Source organism: Protopterus annectens, chromosome 4.part0 (genome assembly GCF_019279795.1).
Source record: "Protopterus annectens isolate FY-2018-M chromosome 4.part0, PAN1.0, whole genome shotgun sequence".
Classification (NCBI taxonomy): Eukaryota; Metazoa; Chordata; order Ceratodontiformes; family Protopteridae; genus Protopterus; species Protopterus annectens.
This window is the reverse complement of record NC_056733.1, coordinates 489,732,273-489,750,480: the sequence shown is the minus strand read 5'-3', so window position 1 is coordinate 489,750,480 and position 18,208 is coordinate 489,732,273.

The following is an 18,208-nucleotide window of genomic DNA, read 5'->3' as shown; positions in this document are numbered from 1 at the left end:
GAATGCTTTTTGTTAAGTTTCTAATAGCTGTGCAGATTCATGCAGTGTGAACAGAATAAATGTATTAACCCTTTTAAACCTCGAATGCACTAAGCATCCATATTACTAATACATATTTTTCTAACATTTCCACCCTTTTAATACTTTTATTCTACTTTCAAAATAAGCATTCGCGTTTTTTTTTTCTTCCCCTAACCTCTTCCTACTCAGGATTTGCAGTTAAGAGAGTCATTCAGTTTAAACTTATGAAAGTATTTTCAATTTTTCAACAATTCTTCATGTTCAGCACCTTGGTATAAGGTTTCTGAAACTGACATGTCTATAAAGTCTTTAATCAGTCTTTTCATGCAGGGGATGCAGCAGCACACACATACCACCAGCAGGATCATTCCTACACAGATGGCAATCAGGATGTTCATTAGGATACTGCCCCCCCCCAAACAATCTCTGGAATAAGTCCATCAATGGATTTGGTCCAGGCTTGGTCATAGCCGACACCTGCTGAATTACCTTAAGGTGATTGTCTATCTCGTGTTTGTGGTCAGCAATATACAAACAGCACTCCTCCTGGATTAAAGCGCAAGTACCTCCTCTTGCCACTAGGGTGAAGTCAAGAGCCATGCAGTTTTGAAGCACTACAGTTCTCATGGCAGTCAGTTCATCAATCACCAATTCTAGAGCAGAAAAGGTTGCATTGCTCATTATTTCGATAGGTTTAGACAGTTTTCTCGGTTCCCAGATTGATTTCGTTGCTCCATATGCTGGCAGTACACCTGCCCACAAGATGATGGTATCACCCAAGTCCATATGTGACAGTCCATTTTTCCCTAGGCTCACAGCATGATGGTTTTTCCAGCCCGCATTGATTTGCCCCACTGGATTGACAGGCTTCTTGATTTCTCGTCGAATATTCCGAATTTTCCCCTGAGGCAAAACTGCTGTGTGTCATATGGCCGGAACCAGGTACCCCAAATAACAACTGCCGGACCAATTCTCAGGTAACCACTTATATGCTTTCCTACCACATACAAAGTAGCAATCTTCTACTTTGGTAGTAACTTTACTATGTCCTGGCTCTGGATGAAACATTTTTTGTCAGCTATAATCAGTTGTTTATAGAGGTCAGCATTATGTTTTACTTCATCAGTTGTCCTATGCATCACTTCAAAAAATTAATCATAGCTTGTGTTGCAATATGAACCTGTGTTATCAGTTTTATTGTAGCATCTATAGGGAATAGTCACATTGCAATTGCTCCAACCCACCTGAACTGTATCATTTTTGTAAAAACACACCGTCCCCTTCTGTCAAACAGACAAGTGCAATGCTACTTTATCTTGTGATGTGACATCTGATGTATCATAGACTAAGTTTTCCCAGGTCTTGTTGGCTCCTAGGGGGACTGAAGTTAACAATAACCCCCCGTATGCTGTTGGCAAAGCTGTTCAAATCCAGCAATTTGAAACACTGAAGGTCTTAGCATACACATATTTGATAGCCTGGTAAGTGTTGAAGTTTGGGTGCCACTCTACGTGCAACTCTCCACGCTTATTCAGTTCAGTTTGTGTGGCTGTGAAAAGGAATGGCCACAACAAAAAGATTACTGTCACTAGTACAATCAACAGGATGATTATGCAATACTTCTGAGGAAACAGTTGTTCTGCATTCCTGTTTTCTCCGACTCTTCCGAGTAGGTGTATTTGGATTTTTCTGGATTCCATCATTTTTTCTTTTGACATGTGATCTTACTCTCTGACTAATAGGACCTTCAGCACTGATGGTTTCTTCACTGGGGTTGAGACAGATCAGTCCTATTGATCTGACCCCCCCCCCCCTTTGTAGCCAGACTTTGTGCTGAGGGCCCCAATGGAGAGGTAAGATTTTTGTCCAGTTCAAAGTTTTTAACTAGTTTGCAGTGCATCAGGTGGACCCACGAAGCTTGCTCTGCTATCTTGACTGCAGTGGGTGTCGAAAGAAGCACCTGGTATGGACCTTCCCACCTTGGTGACATCCAATTCTTATTCTTTACAACTTTTATCCACACCCAGTCCCCATGTGTCACTGCCACCTCTGATGTCTCAGTTTGCTTTCTATCCAAAACAGAATTTGACTGCAACAGATGTTTAGAATTCATGACTTTCTTCATATATTCAGCTAGTGTAAAATCAGCTTCCTGGTCCGAGGACATGAGAAGTGTCCATTGGGGTGTATAATAAGCCCTTCCAAATAGTTTTTCAAAAGGAGTCAATCCTTTTGCAGTCGGAACAGTTCTCATGCTCAACAGCACCAGGGGCAAACAATACAACCAGTTTTTTCCTGTCTCAGCTATTAACTTTCTCAATTTGTTTTTTAATATACCATTATGCCTTTCAACTAGCCCTGCAGATTGTGGATGGTATGCACAATGAATTTTTAAAGAAATATCAAAATGCTTACTTAACTGCTGTATGGTTTGGTTTACAAAGTGTGTACCATTGTCACTGTAGATCCTTTCCGGAATGCCGAATCTAGGGATGATTTCTTTGACAAGTACTTTTGCCACTGTGGCTGCATCTGGATTTTTGGTTGGAAAGGCTTCCACCCGTCTGGAAAACATATCTACAATGACAAGACAATACTTCTTATTTTCACATTTGTTCAATTCTATGAAATCCATACAGATAGTGTGAAATGGATATGGTAGTGTAGGAAAACTCCCTTGCTTGGGCTTTAATGTCCCTTGTGTACGATGTTTGTTGCAAATTTGACACGTCAAACAAATTTTTTAGAGTAGTTTGTAAATCCGTACGTTGTGAACACCTGGTTCACCAGCTGTACCATCCCCCCCTGTTGAGACATGGCACTGCCCATGGCTCAACAAAGCTGCATATCTAAACAAATTAGATGGTAGTATCGGTTTCCCTTCTTTAGAGATGTACAGCCCCTTTTCGAGAATTGCTCCTCGTTTTACCCATCTTTGTTTTTCAGCTTGCGTAGTGAGTGTCTTCATTATTTTTAACATTTCTAAGTCTAAAATCTCAGAGGGTTGTAGTTCCTCATTTAAAAGAAATACATCTGTAGCTGCTTGCTTTGCAGCTGTATCAGCTCTCGCATTACCTTTTGAAATCCTATCTTGTTGCTTGGTGTGAGCTGTGCATTTACAAATGACTACTTTCTGAGGTAACTGAATAGATTCTAAAAGATCTATAATAAACTGTGCATGATTTATAGGTTTGCCAGTAGATGTTATCATTCTTCGCTTTTTCCACTGTTGCACAAAAACATGTACAGTAGAAAAAGCGTACTGGCTGTCAGTAAAAATGTTTACACATTTACCCTTTGTTAAGATACATGCCCGTGTCAAGGCAATCAATTCTGCTGCCTGTGCAGATAAGTTGTGTGGTAAAGGTTTTGCTTCTATAATCTCAGTGTCAGAAACTACTGCATATCCTACTAGGTTCTGTCCTGCAGGACCCCTTTTGCACGAACCATCCACGTAGTATGTCACCTCAACATCATCCAAGGGGACATCCCTGAGATCTTTTCTAGTTAGTGTCTTTTGCTCAATTACCTGCAGGCAGCGGTGCAGTGTGCCGTCTGCAGGGATCAGGAGCAGAGTAGAAGGGTTCAAAGTCATGCATCACTCAATTGTCATGTGAGGTTGGCTCAACAATATAGTCATACAGGAAAGATGCCTAGCAGGGGAAAGATATGCAACCTTTTATTGTAGTAAAATAATCGCGATTGCATGAGGCACTCTCAAAGTGAGAGTGTGGAATAAGACTACTGAGGCCGAAGCCTATACAGCCATTGCAGCTGCAACTACTGCTTGTACACAGTGGGTTAAGGACTGTGCCACTGGGTCTAGTTGTGATGAATAGTAAGCAATGGGGCATTGCTTATCCCCATGCTGTTGTGTTAACACTGATGTCATATAACCTTGCTTACAATCTACAGTTTGGAAAAAGCATTTATGGTAGTTTGGTAATCCTGGAACTAATGAGGATGCTATTAACTGCTTCAGTTTGCAGAAAGCAGATTCTGCTTCTGGTGTCCATTGTAATAAATCCTGTGCTGCCATAGGCTTCTTATATATAAGGTCAGTTAGCAGTGCAGATTCCAAAGCATAGTTTGGAATCCAGCTCCAGCAAAAATTAGTTGTACCCAGGAAGGACATCATTTCCTTCTTGGTAGTGGGTTTTGGTGCTTGCAAAATTCCTACTTTTCTGTCCTCATCTAATGTTCTACCTTCCTTGGATATTACATATCCTAGGTATTTGACTTGTTTTTTCCAAAGCTGCAGTTTATTTTTATTTACCTTATGTCCTTCAGCGGCTAAAAATCGTAATAGCACTATGGTATCTTCTCTACAATCTTGCTGGGTGGGGGCTGCCAGCAAGATGTCATCAACATAAAGTAAAATCTGACTAACTCTTGGTGGGGTGAATCCCACGAAGTTGCTTGCCATTTCTTGTGAGAAAATTGTTGGACTTTCACAATATCCCTGTGGTAGCCACGTATATGTATACCTTTTCCCCTGAAATGTGAATGCAAACCAATAATGGCTGCCAGGGTGTATCGGTATAGAAAAGAATGCATTGCTGATGTCTACCACAGAAAAATACTTCTGTTGAGGTTTTAAATTATTCAACAGGGTGTGTGGGTCTGGCACCATAGGTGCCCTTGGTATTACTGCATCATTTACAGCTTGTAAATCTTGGACCATACGCTATTCTCCATTTGCTTTTTTAACTGGAAATAAGGGTGTGTTACATGGTGAATCGGGAGATTCTACCAGTATCCTTCCTTTAAGTAAGGCTGCTATAATAGGCTTTATCCCTGCCTCTGCATCTTTTCTTAAGGGATACTGTCTTTTCTGTGGTCTAAATGCTGACTTTGGTGTGATAGTTACTGGTCCCGCTGTACGAATAAGTCCTACATCTGACTTTCCTGTTGACCAGAGAGTTTCTGGTATATTTTGTAAGGCATTCTCTTCCTCCTTTAATATGAGTGCCAATCAGCTGTCCTTGCTAGACTGCAAGTGCATGGTTGGGTGGGTCTGAGTTATCCAATTCAACTTCTGTATTTGTATTCCCTGTTCTGACAGTTCTAATTCTGTCTGTTTCTCCCATCTCATGACTTTTTCTCCTAGGTCTGCCCATTCTATATTTTTGTTCTTGGTTATGCTAACATGTGGTAATCGATTAGATTTATAAAGTGCAAAGAATTCCTGGGGCAATGAACAGCTGGCTACACTGTTCCCTTCTGTGTCCCAGTACAGGTTACGTAATATCAATTTGTTTGCATGATTCTTAAACAATTCTTGCTCATATTCCTTGTCAGGTCCTGGTGTGTTACAGTAATGCAGGGTACAGTGCAACAAGTGTTGCTTATCGATGTCAAGGGAGGGGAACTTGCTGATGGCTACATTCATTAATTCTTCCGTCACAGTCCCTGGACCAGTCATAACCAAGTCCTGGCTGTACCAATAAAACATTTCACCCTCCGATTGCACTGCAAAGGTATCATTTTGTCGCTGTGCTTCCATACTCTGCATGGTTGGGACTACTGCTATACCAAATAGTTGGATGAGGTCTCTGCCGAAGAGGTTTACTGGGCATTTTGCAGAAACAACAATTTAGCTTTTTTGTGTCAATCCTAAAACTGGATCAGTTATTGCAATGTTACGGGAGAGGGGCTCCCAATACAGCTGTCCATTAGCTGCTTTTACCAGTATGTAATCAGGTGACACCGTGTTTTCTGGCAGTTTGTAGGGATGTATCAGGGTTTGTGATGCCCCTGAGTCACACAAGAATTTTACTTCCCTCCCTTCTACCAAGAGTGTAACTTCTGGTTTCGTGTCTGCTAAATAGAGCTCCAAGCTCAATAAAGCTAGGTCTAATATTTCATCTTCTTCATTGTCACTAACTTCTTGCACTTCCTCTATCTCTTCTGTCACATCCTCTACTCCCTCTATCACATTCTCATTTGTCCTTTCTTCACTATCCCCTTCTAGTGATTCCTGACTACCATATAGTCAGTCCTCACCCTCCTTGTCTTCCGTGGTTGCCTTCTTGTTTTTCCTGCAATCCTTTGCCAAGTGTCCCTTTTTACTGCATTTAAAACATTCACCCCTTTTCTTTCGCCCTTCAAAGTCCTCTGATCGTTGATCAGATTGTTTGTTTCCCTGTGCATTTTTCTTGCCCTTTTTCCCAGACTGTACTACATAAACTTCTGCTCTATCTTCTACAGAAAATACTTGAGCTTTCTTTTTCTTTTTGCTATTAAAATGCCTTTCGGCATGCCTAGCATATTCAAATAATGACTGTAACCTGCTTGTACGATGGTTTACCATGGGTTTTGTAATAAAACTGCTTATAGGTGCAATACTGCCCTTTAAAAATGCATTCTTTAACTGCTGTTCATATGGGGAATCTTGTGTTTGATCTTCAGGAACCTGCATTCCACAGTGGTTATTAAAACATTCTAATAGTCTCGCATAATACCGGTCAATAGTTTCACCTCCTTGTTGGATGCATTGATTAATGCAAGTCCAGTCTGCCCTAGGCTTCCATTTTTCAGAGATGCGGTCTGTAAGACCTTTTACTCTATTGTCTAATTCTGCGCTGCTATGTGGGAGGGGTCTTTGTGCAGCATCACAGTGATTCCAGTTGCCACTAATCATGTGCCAATCTGGCCCTACAATTTGTCTAACTAGTTTTTCTACATCTTCTCCATTTTGGTTATAACTCAACCTCATTCCTTGTAAATCTTCTGAGAATTTTCTAAAATTAACTTTTGGATGGGGAATTCCCTCAGTGGCTTTCCGGATATCTTCCGGAGTGCAGGGTCTATACACTGAAATAGTTGGGTCCTGATTATCTTGTCCTGCCTGAGGATTGGGTACTTCTATAAGTGGGCATATTTCTTCTTCACTCATAGATTGTAAATTCTTAACCATTTGATATAACTCGATGCCTTCATTTGAGTTACCTGCCCTTGTTCGAGACCTGGTCCCGATGGGATCTCTAATATACGGTTTTATTTTCATAATGCCTCTTTCTTCAGTGACCACAGGATATCGCGGGGGTGGACTAACCTGTTCACTTGCTTCATATTCTGGTAAGGGAGGTAGAGGTGCTGATGCTATTACTAAGTTATTGTCCTCCTTATCTAAAAACATTGCTTTTGAATTTTTGTTCTTTTGTTCCCTACGGTTTACTTCCTCAATCCACCTGTGTGCCTGAGGAATTCCTAATTTACGTTGCTTTTTTACCCGACCTTTGGAATAGGTTTTGAGCTGTTTGACAAGTTTGATAAGTGAGGATTTTTCTAATTTTCCGTCGAATTCATATTTATTAACCCATTTTGAATAATATTTAATATTGTCAGCGCACTGCGACTGCATGTATTTTGCATCTTTTGTTAATGGTGGATTTTGGGGTCTTTTTGTGCAATTATTACCCATTTTGTTCTACCCTTTTATCATTACGTAACTTCTCTTATTTTTAACGTGGTAACACAGATTTTGTTATAGTCTCTTCAGAATGACTGCCTACTTATTCTGTTTCTCCTGATCTATGACAAGACAGTAATCTTTTCTGTCCCTGACTTATAAGCAAAAATACAGTCGTGACAGAAACAATACAAATCTGGGCCCTGATCTAAAACAGAAAACAGGAAAAAGTAGATTCACCTTACCTGAGCCTACGTGATTGATCACCTGATTCGCGAAGACCCGTCCTTCAGTCGCAGATCAGAAAGTGGCGGGCTCTTTTGAATGACAATTCAGTCGGAGTGCTTTTCAAATAAGAAGAACCAATTTGGTTCCTTCCCCGTATGGATTCAACCACCTGGCCCGTCTGATCCGAGGTGAAGAGAGGGTTCCAGTCCAAAGGACCAATCTGTCAAAGGAAAAAACTTCAAGGACCAATTCACATAAAGTTCAAGCAAGGCACCCTTTATTAACTTGCAGCAAGGAGACAAAGCATGCTGGCAGAATGTTTGTCTGAATATTAATAATTAGTATGGCATTTTTATACAGTTCTTTCCATGTCACACAGAAATGTTACTTCTATTGCTGACATAGTTAGATACAGCTTTCTGTATTGTTCTACAGAAAATGTTACTAGACCAATGGCTGACTAGTTGAGAATAACTGCTGATTTACAAAACATCTGAGAAAAACAACCTGGCCTTGGGGCTTATTTTAGCCCACCACAAACTTTCAGTTCTTCAGTTGTGCAGTTCTAATATATGTGTTACATTTTGCCTAGATTCAAGGTACATTTCTAGCTTAGGTACAAGTAATGCTGACTACGGTTTATACTTGCAAGCATCCATTGTGTTCTTATCAAAGCTTCTAGCAGCTGTGTGCTTTCTCATGGCATAAGCAGAAAATCAATAACTCTTTGTTAAGTCTCATGACACTAGTAGAAATGAAACACTTCTTGTTATTTGCTGACATTAGCAGAAAATAGAATGCTTCTTGTTAAGTTTCTAATAGCTGTGCAGATTCATGCAGTGTGAACAGAATAAATGTATTAACCCTTTTAAACCTCAAATGCACTAAGCATGCATATTACTAATACATATTTTTCTAACAGCCTGAACACTCTTCTCCTTCTGTACCTAGGCCTGTTGTCAGCAGCACCAGCAGCATTGACTTTAGCATCTGGCACATACAGATGTAGCTGACCTGCAGCTGCCTCTTGTATTATCTCAGTTAAAATTCCCAAGGTTCTACTCCAGTGGTCCAGAGTATTGAGAAAGAATCTAAATGCAGGGTGTATGCATACTTTATAGAACTCTGCTGTAGGTGCAAAATTTGTTATTGGCCAACTATGATGCATTCCACCCACCTACAGTATAATTAACATAATTTAATGCCATATTTTAGCTTAAGCAAGGATCAAAAGTTATTAAATACATTTTTGTTGCCAGAGACGCTCACCAGCATGGTGGCATGCTGCGCAAACATGCACACAGAAGGTAAACAGAACTTAGAAGTTAGTGGACACACCCCTCAAAAGGCCTTGTCCAGCCAGGTGATGCACCATGCAAATAGGTGCAGCTAAGCTGAACTGTGCTTAGAAGTCAGTGGACACCCCCCTCACTGTCAGCTACATCCCATGTAAACAGCAACATGGGTCTAAGCCTACATGAAGGGGATATGTGGACATGATTACACCTTTCTGCTATTTAGTAACGCCACCTGATATGCATAGGTATCCATGCTCACAGCCTGGAAACTACACAGTTCATGGCCCTACCACATTAACAACAGCACCAATGCACCATCATAGGCACTCCACATAAGGTCCTGTACTACATTTCTATCATGTAATATTAAATTTTTGTTTTTCCAATTTTTCTATAAAGCATGTTTGAGCACTGTGGCAAGATGTGCAAATGTGGCCAGATTAAAAAAATAATTATAATTTAACTTATCACCTTTAATTTGTCCGACATACAGGATGATAATTTTGGTCATATGTGTATGTAGTATGACATTTCTGTCCATATATCTACATTTCTACAATTTGTCTGTCTACACTCCTGTACATGGAATTTTTCTGTGTACACTACAGATCCTGACACAGGGTTTGAAGAGATGCCTATCTGCTTGCTGGAGCACTCTATCTGCCTCATTTGCATGAGTTTCACCTGCTTATGAGATGATTTGAATGCCACAGAACTTTCTGTGTTGGCAAGTGTGTGCACGCCGCTCAACAGCACTTAAGGAATCTAAAAATATTCACGTCCTTGTAAGCAGTCCAGACCGATGCCTACACAGAAAAAAAAAATGTGTAGGCTTTATTAAATACCCCCACAGTTTGTTAAAGATCTCTTTTTTTCCTGCTGTCACTGCTGCATATGCTTTGGTTACTGTATTATCTGTTGCCACAAAACCAAATGCCATCTCATTTTGTTGCTGTGTTCCTCTTTTACTTTCTGTCACTGCTGCAGAATTTTAACTGCTGCATTATCTACTACCATATAACTTGGTTCATAGGTTCATAGGTAGGTACTAGGCTATCAGCCCTGGGGCCTATACAAGCCCAGCCAAAAACGTACCCTGGCTTTTGCCACCCAAGAAAATTATTTTCCTGTGCCACTGTCTAGCAGAGCCACAGAGGTGATCACCGGGGTGAATTTCCTATTTCCCATCCAATCATATAGGTTCATAGGTAGGTACTAAAAATAAATAGCCCTTGCAGGTCTTGAACCGAGGACCCTGTGCACCATAGTCACAGTTGTTAACCAGTAAGCCATCACAACAGGTTCCTTTTCTACAGTACCATCCTCTACACTTCTGAAAAAGTTATCTGCAGCTTCACCTCATGAAACAGCAGAACTTTCACCTAGATCATTCTGTTCAATTATTTTTAAGAGAACATCATCTTTTAGTCCTTCTGACACCAGGTCTGTTATTTGCACCACTTCAACAGATTCACTTTCTTCTCAATGGAGACAGCTAAATGCTGCTGTTTTGTAACATCCACCACACAGGAATATTTGTTTACATTCTGAAGTTCCATGTTGAGCAAAATTTTCTCAAAATTCTTACTTGTGACTTACAAACTCTTCAGTTTTTTCTCTCTTTCTTCATTCTGCTGCATCCTTTAGTCCTCTTCCTTGCTGTAGGGGCCCTTTGATACCATCTAGCAGATGTAAAGTGTAGGGGAAGTTCCCCCATGCCTTAGCCAAATTTCCCCTAGTAGTATAATTACTACCTAGCTTAGATGAATGGAAATGACCCATGGCACCTCTTAAAAAGAGTAGTGGAATTTCCATGATGCTACAGTCTTCACTTTGTAATACCTTTAACCTCCTGTAGTGAAGATGCATGGGATATATATATAACTCACCCTTAAGGACCTACTAGTGTTTCATCTACATGGCTTATGAATGCCCATGACTTTTTACTTTTTATACCTTTTTTGGATATATTCAGTCCAATAAAGCCAATTATTCTATTTTTGATGTACTGATAAGGTAATAAAAGACTAAAACATGCCATGCCTACAATCAGTGAGGTTTGGTGTCCTCAAGAATAAATGTAGATCACTTAAAGCAATTAAAACAATAAGTCAATACATTATAACATTTTAACTAATTAGATTTTTTTTTTATAAACTCTGACGTTATACATTTGAACAATGGAATAAATCTGGTATTTTGATACATGGTATTTCTATACAAATGTTTGAAAGTTCTTCAATATACAGTTTTTTACTATTTATATAATTAGATTTGGTTTGATTACACAGATTAATTTCCACATACATATTCAATAGCTGTAGTATTTTGTTGTCTGTAGTATTTAAAGCTTGATATAATACTTTAAATGTTTCCTTAAGGATAATGATATTACTTCCATTTAGAAGTTTAAATTGCATCTATGTATTTCAGTATAAAATTACATAGTAATTCTACAGAATAAAGTTTCATATCTGGCAATCATATTGCTTTATTTTGTAGGATCTAATATAATGCTGAAATCCTTTTCTAGATTCTTTTGAATGCTAAAAATGTGTAAAAAAACATTTTGTTTCTTTAATATTAGTTTCTGGCTGGCATTAAATAATCAATAGGAACAATACAAATAACTTAGAAAATATTTTAATTAAACTCAATTAGACTTCAAATATGAATCATACTTTATTCCATTTGGATATTATATCCTTCAGTGCTTTAACAGTATCACCACAATTAGTTTGATTATGTAAATTTTACATAATGTAAATCTTAAATATTTCATTGTTTTACACTAGCAATACATTTATAATGATCTATTATTTATTGTTTAGCTTTATAGTTTATTGAAGATAATATTTAGTTTATTTTCTCTCATTTTATTTTAATTGTTTAAATTACTTTTGATCACCAATACTTGCGATCCATCATCTCCCATGACGTATGTTGCTTACTTGTTCCCTAGATGGTGATACCTGTCTTCAACCAACCATCCTACTACATGAGAGCAAGTCATGAGGCTGTCATAAAAGCATCTATAAGGAATGTTCTTATGTTCTTCCCACATTTCTTCAAAATATGTATTTAAGGGGAGGCATGAAATGAGATTACTGTATAAAAAATCCTGCACCTTTTTAGACAGCATGCTTACATAACCCCTGCTCTTCATCAATGTTTTCAAACATTAAAGTGTGCCCAGGTAAACACAATTTCCCAGTCCTCCTGCTCGGATGGGTGAACCAATGCAAGCAGCTCACTTCCAACCCAAGCTGTCTTCTCCAGTATGCTAGCTACGTATCAAACTCTATGTGGTTCACAGTCAGGGTTTCCACCTGTCAAATCATGGAGCTTTTTTTAAATGTGTGGTCCAGATATTCCATAAGGAGATGATATTATTTAATAAACCTCCTGCAAATAAACACAAGTGTCAATTCATAAGTCTCAACTATCTTCAAACTCTTATGTCTTAATGAATTTGCCAAAGTTCCCACAGCTACCGTAAATAAAAGCGAATATACAAATGAGGCATTTCCTAGGATAGAATCAATCAATGCTTAAATTACGCTATAGATATGCAATAATTCTGATGGATTCTGATGAAAAGGATGAGACCAATAGTTATGAGTGTGACCATTCTGAAAAATGAAGTATGACTTCAAAAGAAGTACTGCAAATGCCAAAAGTTATTTTAACAACAATAAAGTATTTTTGTAGGTAATATGCTCCCACTTCTGCTACTTAAACATGAACTCTGGGTTCACTCAACTCTGAATAGGATGAATAGTCCAAAGTACCACAAGCTTTAACTTAGTATGCATTCTTCATACTCATAGGTTCACAGGTGTGTACTAGGCTAATGGCTCTAGGGCCTTTACAAGCCTAGCCCATAGAAGTGCCCTGGCAGTGTGCCATTGTGTCATTAGTTCCCAGTGGCTCTATCAAGTAGATCCACTTGGAGTGATCCCCTGGGTGAATTTTCTATTTCCCATCCACTCATCAAGACTTCTCTTGAAGAGGGCTAGTGAGGTGCTCTGCTTGACATGTATGGGAAGTCTATTCCAGAGCATGGGCAGTCACTGGGTTATAAACCTGTCCCTCCACCATGTTCTGTTGAATGTGGTAATGAGGTTGAGATCTTTGGAGCATGTGGTGCGGAGCAATTGGGATTTTATTAGATGTAGCATTTCTAACAGAGCTGGGTCAGACATGGCTTTGTATGTCAAGCATAGATCACCTCTTAGTAGATGATATGAGACAGAGAATAGTTGGAGTTTTTTGAGTCTGTCCATATAGGACATTTGTTTAAGGCCTCGGATCCTCTTCATGAGGTACTTTTGTGGCCTCTCCAGCTGTTGCAGGTGTCTAGTGAGGTACATGCCAAATGGAGCACTATACTCTATGATTGGTCTAATGAAGGAAGAGTAGAGAGAAATTATGACCTCTTTCTTCCTGGATGCAAAACCCTTGGTAATGAGATGTGTTACATAGAAGGACTTTCTAAACACAGTGGCAATGTGGTGGTTGAAGCAGAGGTTGCTGTCTATCTGTGTCCCCCAGATCTCTTATAATACCTTCGGTGTTCGGTGGACTCCCATTGATGTGGTAATTAGTGGGAACTGAGTTATTCCCAAAGGGGATGACAACGCATTTTTTGGCATTAAGCTTAAGGCCTTGATTTCAACACCAGTCACTGGTCTCAGTGAGGCCTTTTTGTAGGATGTCTGCATCACTTGAGGAGTTAATAATGACTCCCCGCTTGCAGTCATCTGTGAATTTGGTCAGCCAGAGTCCCTCTGTGTTGGCCTGGACTTCTGAGAAGTAGATGCCAAACAGGAGAGGACCCAGGACCATATTTAAGTATGTACAAATGTGCATGAACAGTAAAAATCATGGAGGAACACTAGAGTGCCATTATGCAAAGGCATTATTTATGAAAGGTAAGCAATTCTTTCTTAATTAATGCCACTGTATAATAGCAGTTACCCACTCATGGGTATGGGTATATCAGGATTTACTTGTGGCTGGCTTTGTTTAATATTTCAGGCTTCACCCTAAGGATCAAACCATGCCAACCCGGGGTAAATCCTGATATCCCCACTCCCACTCTTAGGTTATTCCTTAATTAAATTTCAAAACAAAAAAAATAAAATATTACTACAATATACTTGATAAAGTTACAAGGAATCTAATATGGTAATGTTCATTTAGTCTTAAGATCTTCATGTTCAGGTAAGGCGTGCATTATTCTACACTGATGTTGCTTTGTTCTGACAAAAATAGAAAAAAAATCAGTTTTGTTTATTAAATTACATAGATGTAAGCATTGGACCATGATGAGTTTGGATGTTTTGAGGTAATGTAGTTTGATTCTCTTTTGATGTTTATCATTTCACCAAAAATTATTTAGAGAAACATTTAGTCTTAAGATCTTGGTGGTATTTGTGATGTTTTAGCACTAATATATATCACATGTATTTAAGAACAGAATTCCACTGATGATAATTATGTCATCGTACTAAGTGGTTTTATGTGCATAGAAATGACAAGAACTTTATTTTTGACTGACATGGTGTTTAAGATACACAAAACAGAAACTATATGCTGCATCTGCCCTGTATAATTGCATTCCCTACCCAGCCAAATCATTCCTTTTAAAATTGTTTAGCTGGCATAGGAAAGAATCAGTTCTTTCACAGAGAAGTTATTTGAACAAGCTAAATATTGATGCATTTTACATGGACTTTTCACAAAAATATGATCTATTGAAGTTAAAGTAATAAGTATACTATTCAGTGAGTGGCAAAGAAAAGGAAAAATGGAACAGTTTCCTTCTTACTTCATTTCTAACACAGGTGCAACATTTTCTTTCGCAATACGGTGTAAATTATAAAGAAGAACAACTAGAGTGTTGGCTTTCTTCTTTCCTGGATAGTTTTTGTCTCTGCTTAACATACACTTGCATTTTAAACAGCAGCTTTTAATACTGTTCTGTTATTTCAGATAGTGGACAGACCCCTACACATTGGAATGCAGTCACACACTTCTGCTCTGTCATAATTTATTACAAATATTAACAGCAACCAAGTTAATCAAGCAATAATGCCCGAATGGATGTGTGTTAATGTGTAATTAATGCTCACCCAAGGGTGTTATGAGGCCCGATGCTCCAGGCGGACTTTGTTATCCAAACATGGTCATATGATGAGTAGAGATCTTAGACATAGATGCTGAAGAGCAGAGGTCCCAGCACAGATCCTTGAGGTTGTTACTCATCACATTCATGCTCTGACAGGATCCACCTCCTACTCTTCCATTGTGGGTCCTGTCTCTAAGCCAGATGGCTAGCCATCTGGCCATATATGGGTCAATTTGGTACTCTGTCAACTTGCTTATTATATTTGCATATTGTATGACATCAAATGCTTTGACTAGATAAAAGTACACTGTGTGGATAATGTGTCCATTGTGCACAGCTTGAGTAACTTTCTAAAAGATGTTTACCAGATTCATGAGGCAGGGTCTACACTTGACAAAGCTGAACCGCTGGAGGTCAAGTCTGATATGATATTTTGATATCACAGTTAATAGATCAGTAATGATACATTCCATGGATTTTTGTATAACACTATTTAGACGTATGGGTCTGTAATTTCCAATGTCTGTGTTGAAGCCACCCTTTTGCAATGGGGCAAAGCCAGTTGCTAGCTCGGAGTGTAGAGGCTGAGGAGTAGTTCAGCCAATACCTGATTAGTTTTTTTTAATTAGATAACTGGGTATGTTGTCAGGGCCCATGGATGAGGTGTTCTTTGCTTTTGAGAGCACCTTCATTAGATAATCTTTCATGATGGGTAGTGGATCGATTCCATCAGATACAAATATGTTTCAAATAGCTGTCTTTGTGGTGAAGTTAGCACTAAATGTATTAGCCATTATGCTGGCAATATCCACTGGATCAGAGTTCTTGGTGCCATTATGAATTGTCTTGAAGCAATGATAGGTATTGCTTCATATTTTCATGTCATAACTAAAAAAGGAGTTGTAGTTGTCTTTGGCTTCTGTAGCTAGTCAGATTTCATGGGATGCCTTTGTTTTTCTTGTGTTCTTTTTTTATTAGCTACATGTTTGGTGTTCACTTTAATTTGGGTGTTATTTTCCTTCTGTTGTGGTTTAGGAGCTTTTCACTGCATTATACAGTTTATTTATGCTTGAGAACCACCACCCACTACTTGCTTTAAAACCTCCCAATTTGCTTGGATCTAAATGGGACTGCCAAATTAATACATTTGTCTAGTTGTGAGTAGAACTTTTCTGAATATGTTTTTGTAGTAAAATCATTTTGGAAATACTGTTATAAATGAATTTAGAGACTTCATTACAGAATTGTAGGATATATGTATATTTGAAGTCCTTGATCTCAGTGATATTTGTTTCTGTTGGTTTGGAGATGGTTACTACTTTATGGTCTGATTTGACTAATGAGTAGGCTACCTTGGGGTTGGCATATACAGATTCTAAGTTACTTAAGACCTGGTCAAGTACATTTTTTCTCTAGCAGGATCCTTAACAATCAGGTACAGGATGTTTACATTTATAACATGAAAGAATGTATGAGCATATCATGCATTAGTGGCACAGGTCTCCTAGTTAGTCACTGGGTAGTTAAAATCCAATAGGATAACTGCATTTCTGAGTAAGTGGAATTCATCAGGAACATTTAGGAAGTGTAACTTTCAATTACTACTTAAGACTTTATCTTGAGCTCTCTCATAATTTCCTTCTTCATACTGAGTACATATTTGAGAAAGTTCTCAAACAATTAAAAGCATGTTGCTCAGTTTCTACCCACCTCTCCAAGAAATCATGATAACATTAGCCAAAGGAGTGCTCACATCAAGGGTACACTGCAGCCTCCGCTCATTGTCATAAACTTATCAAACAGTGCTGGTATCTCACAGATTACTATAAATCAAGTATGTCACTTTATGAGGCATGTTCACTCACCATTTATAAGATTCATAGGCAACGAGGATGGACAGGATTAGGAATAAGTATATTAAAGCATCAGCCTGGGTTGGAAGGTTTGGAGACAAAGCCAGAGAGGCAAGATTACGTTGGTTTGGACATGTGTTGAGGAAGGATGCAGAGTATATTGGGAAAAAGATGCTAAGGATGAAGCTGCCAGGTAACAGGAAAAGAGAAAGGCCTAAGATAAGGTTTATGGATGTGGTGAGAGAGGACATGCAGGTGGTTGGTGTGGCAGAGCAAGATGCAGAGTACAGGAAGAAATGGAAACAGTTGATCTGCTCTGGTGACCCCTAATGGGAACAGCCAAAAGAAGAAGAAGAAGATAGGCAGTTACTTGTCTTGTGGTCTAGGAGATCTTTAATGAACCTAACTCTGTATCCCAATTGCCCCACAACACTCTCTGTTTAAGTGACTTGATCAGAGTCACACAGTAGAGAAATGGCAGCTAAGAGAATCAAGCCTCTACTACAGGAAGCGGCTCATAGCCTTAATCTTCTGTACTGATAAACTCTATGCTTACCTCCCAGAATCTTTCATTCTATGACTGGCTTAGGTAGCAAGCATTAAGCCTGAGTTACCACAACCTGCAGAAACAACTTGTCACGGACAGTATATTTATGCTTAGCAGTCATTCAGATTAAAGAATGTGTTCTTATCCCATACTGCTGTGCAGTCTATCACTACTCAAAAAGAGCATCTCCATAATTCTTTGCAGAATGTCATGTGCCTTCCACTTATTGTTAGAGCCACCTTTGAACCATCATATTTTCTATATAAGTTGATCAATTTCAGATTTTAACAATCCCCCGGATTAATGAATCCTCCGTGTAAGAGTTAATAAATCTTACTTGGAGGCTGCAGTTGAACGGTATGACATCAGCATGCCATGAATATGCATGAGGGCACACTGACCCAACTGTAAGTCCTACACGGACCGTGTAAGAAAGCAGGGGGCGTGTCCGACTGCCGAGCAGTCCAAATGTCCACGCCCCTGCAAGTGTTTAAAAAGAAAGTAAATAAACAAGAGCGAGTCCGCTCAAATATCCCTGCACCCAACACCTCACTGCCTGATAATATAAACCCCCATCTCACATCTAAAACGCATAACCATAAATTTTTTTTTAAATACCCAAAATAGCTGCCCGTATTTGTGCATGTGTGCGCATGTGTGCCCATTGCCTAGCTACAGTCAGCAATTCACACATGGAAGAGCATAAGCAAGAAT